The sequence below is a fragment of the Schistocerca nitens genome, chromosome 3, assembly GCF_023898315.1.
Source record: "Schistocerca nitens isolate TAMUIC-IGC-003100 chromosome 3, iqSchNite1.1, whole genome shotgun sequence".
Lineage (NCBI taxonomy): Eukaryota > Metazoa > Arthropoda > Insecta > Orthoptera > Acrididae > Schistocerca > Schistocerca nitens.
This window is the reverse complement of record NC_064616.1, coordinates 202,253,869-202,258,107: the sequence shown is the minus strand read 5'-3', so window position 1 is coordinate 202,258,107 and position 4,239 is coordinate 202,253,869. Positions and strand designations below refer to the sequence as shown.

At 44.6% G+C, this 4,239-nt stretch overlaps 1 non-coding gene across 1 annotated transcript; it reads right to left on the bottom strand.

The window, feature by feature from the left end:
- Positions 1 to 3,484: 3,484 nt before the first annotated feature.
- Positions 3,485 to 3,559, bottom strand: Trnar-gcg (transfer RNA arginine (anticodon GCG)). Its single transcript has one exon. It is a non-coding gene; the product is annotated as a tRNA-Arg (tRNA).
- Positions 3,560 to 4,239: the final 680 nt, after the last annotated feature.

Below are 4,239 nucleotides of genomic sequence, written 5' to 3'. Positions count from 1 at the left end.
AGATTGCGGACATGGGAAATCGGACTCTTTTTATTCTTACGTTCAGTTGCACAGGGATTCTAGAACATATCAAAACAGGGGTCATTTGCCTAAACCTCAGGCCTAATATACACGACGTAATGCACCATTTTAAATGCCAGCGCTTTTGGGAAAGCACTACAGCGTGCAACTTACGGCAAATATGATAAGGCCGTCCACGAAAGCGTCATTTACTCGTCTCCTCGGAAGTGTGTTAACTGCTGGAGTAGAGACTGCAGAATGGAAGGTACAAGAGCTAAAAACAATTAAGCATATTCCGTACGGTGGCTTAAAAAAATTGCAACCTCCTACTTTCACTGCTTCGTTTGCTTCAGCTCACAAACAGCTTGTTCAGACAGTCGATGCCTCTGTACAAACGGAGTTTCATAGAACTAGCAATAATAACCACGCATACACGTGCAGCTGCAACGATGCTGTCATTACGAAGCCTGTATCTCTCTCCAGAACATAAAGAAAGGCCACGCTTGCTCATATTGTAGAGTTCCTGGCACTTCAATGCTCCAACTCCAGTATGCAGCCCAGCACCGCCGCTGTCACTACCACGGGCGTTCATCGCAAAACTCCTTCGCCAAACAAACCAAACCGGAAGGATCGACCACAGAAACAGACAGATCGTAAACCAGCAGATCATTTATGTGTCACTCTATCCGACAGTTCCAATGATTCAGCTTCGTAGACAATGGAATACCAAGTTTGCCTGGAGCAAACATCTAGGCGCCAGACCAAGACTCCATCCGTCGTGGGATCCCCATCCCGATAGAGAGACAGCGTGAAAGAAAAACCTCACCAATACAACTGCCCCCATACTACAATGGAACCACAATGGCTTTAGGGCGCATGTGGAGGAACTGAAGCTCCTTGCACCGGAATGTACCCTGCACTTGTCTGACAAGAAACGCATTTTAAACTTACTGACGCCCCTGTGATACGATCCCCCACAGCAAGGATTACCTGACTGTGGAAAGGGCCAAGGAATGGGTAACGGTGTTTGTCAGTAGCAGGCATATCTCCTCTGCTCTATCGCTGGTTACTGACCTGCAAACAGTTTCAGTTGAAGTTCATGTGGGTCAAAGGATAACATTTTCCCCTCTGTATTTACCAGTACGAGAAGCGATAGATTCTGCTATCTGAGGTGTTCGCAGACCTTATACAGCAACTCAAAAAATGGTTCAAATGGCTCTGAGCACTATGGGACTCAACTGCTTTGGTCATCAGTCCCCTAGAACTTAGAACTACTTAAACCTAACTAACCTAAGGACATCACACACATCCATGCCCGAGGCAGGATTCGAACCTGCGACCGTAGCAGTCGCACGGTTCCGGATTGCGCGTCTAGAACCGCGAGACCTATACAGCAACTCGCCCGACGATTTTTGTTGCTGAGAGACTTCAATGCCTAAACTGTATTATAGGACTCACCCTTTACCTTCCTCAATTATCAAATTTTAGAGAGCCTCATGGTGTCTCAAGAGCTGTATGTCCTCAACACGCGTAATCCCACTCATTTCAATTCTGCTAAGCGGTAATCCTCAGCCATAGACCTCTCTTTCAGTTCCCCAGCCCTCGTAGATTCTGCTCGGTAGGAAGTTACTGACGACATTCGTTGCAGTGATCACTTCCCATTCTGGATTCACCCTACCAGATGGAGCAATCCTTGACAGGAAGGTGCCAAGATGGATGATTGGCAGAGCTAACTGGACGCTGTTCAGCAGACTGGCTGTGTTTGAACACCGAGGCAGGTCCAGGAATGGGTGGACCACATCACACGTGTGATCGGCCATGCAGCCGACTTATGTCTCGCAGAGTCCTCAGGTAATGTTACAAGAGAATGGCCCATCCTGAAATTTTTAACGCAAAAAGAATACAACGAAAGAAAGGCACTGTCAAAATTTTATCTGCTAAGACGCACTGCAAATATTTTTTAAAAATTGCTGAATTTACTCATTTTCGTCGCACAAAGAACCGCTTGTAACGGCGGTTTGTAGAACCCTTCCCACATAGCACGTAATCAACCGTTACAAGAGAGCATGGCGCCGCGAAGTGCAAATAGCCAGAGTGAACACGCGAATCTGAAGCACCTAACGCATAAAAAATTTCACATATCAGTTTTGAATACGAATAGCCAGAGTGAACACTCGAATCTGAAGCACCTAAGGCATAAAAAAATTTCACGTATAAGTTTTGAATACGGGGCAGTTCACACTGACAGCTAAACTGTTGCGGACGTAATTCTTACAAAAGTTACTAGCAGGGGAAAATAAATCAAGGCAGTATTTGATGTTACATTACAGACGACTTCCATCAATCGTGACTTTAATTTGTTCAAATGAATTATTTCTTACACATACATCATTTTATAACAATTTCTGTAGCTCAGCTCTTTCGACAGTTTTTTCATAATGTATATTTTACCAACAATGAAACAATTTCTTGTTTATTCCCATTGTCGACACAAGCGAAGTATCATTTGATTGACAAAAGCAAACATTTTCATTACACCACACACACGTGATAAAAGAAAAATCAGTACTTTCAGGCACTTCACAGTAATTACTAGTTTTATTTAGACAGAATCACGGTGGAGAACGAAATTGTCCTGATTGTTGCTCTGCTTATCGAGCTGCATACCAGTCATACTTACAACAATTTATAAAACGTGCCGACGAAAACTCACAATGTACAAATGACTGACATTTAAGCATATCGCTCTCCTGATAAATCTCAAATGACACAGGGCAATTGGAAATAATGTTGTCAGTCAATTTCCGTAAAAATGCTTTCCACAGTTGAAAAAAATTGTTATCAAATGTCACATTGATTTTCTGGGTGGAATATGTCGATTGGAAGGGGTGAAATAGCAATGAAGATTACTATTTACGTTAAGAAAATATTTGTATTGTGTCATTCTCTTCTGACAAAACTAATACGCAAACATGTCTTCCATATTTCTTGCAGCTAGTTATGTTAGATGCTATTGTTTAAATTGGTGAATACTATTTTCGTTTAAATTAAAATTAAAAAAATTATTTACACTATGTGATCAAAAGTATCCGGACACCTGGCTGAAAATGGCTTACAAGAAAGAGATTTTCACTCTGCAGCGAAGTGTGCGCTGATACGAAACTTCCTGGCAGATTAAAACTGTGTGCCGGACCTAGACTCGAACTCGGGACCTTTGCCTTTCGCGGGCAAGTACTCTACCAACTGAGCTACCCAAGCACGACTCACGGCCCCTCCTTACAGCTTTACTTCCGCCAGTACCTCGTCTCCTACCTTCCAACTATACATAAGCTCTCCTGTAAACCTTGCAGGACTAGCACTCCTGAAAGAAAGGATATTGCGAAGACATGGCTTAGCCACAGTCCAGGGCGTATTTACAGAAAGAGATTTTCACTCTGCAGTGGAGTGTGCGCTGATATGAAACTTCCTGGCAGATTAAAACTGTGTGCCGGACCGAGACTCGAACTCGGGACCTTTGCGTTTCGCAGGCAAGTGCTCTACCAACTGAGCTATCCAAGCACGACTCACGCCCCGTCCTCACAGCTTTACTTCTGCCAGTATCTCGTCTCCTACCTTCCAAACTATACATAAGCTCTCCTGTAAACCTTGCAGGAATAGCACTCCTGAAAGAAAGGATTTTGCGGAGGCATGGCTTAGCCACAGCCCAGGGCGTATTTCCAGAAAGAGATTTTCACTCTGCAGCGGAGTGTGCGCTGATATGAAACTTCCTGGCAGATTAAAACTGTGTGCCGGACTGAGACTCGAACTCGGGACCTTTGCGTTTCAATGGCTTACAAGTTCGTGACGCCCTACATCGGTAATACTGGAATTCAATGTGGTGTTGGCCCACCCTTAGCCTTGATGACGGCTTCCCCTCTCGCAGGCATACGTTCAATTAGGTGCTGGAAGGCTTCTTAACGAATGGCAGCCCATTCTTCACGGAGTTCTGCACTGAGGAGAGGTAGCGATGTCGGTTGGTGAGGCCTGGCACGAAATCGGCGTTCAAAAACATCGCAAAGCTGTTCTATAGGACTCAGGTCAGCGCTCTATGCAGGCCAGTCCATTACATGGGGGTTATTGTCGTGTAACCATTCCGCCACAGGCCGTGCATTATGAAGAGGTGCTCGATCGTGTTGAAAGTTGCAGTCCCCATCCCAGAATCGCTCTTCAACAGTGGCAAACGAGAAGGTGCTTAAAACA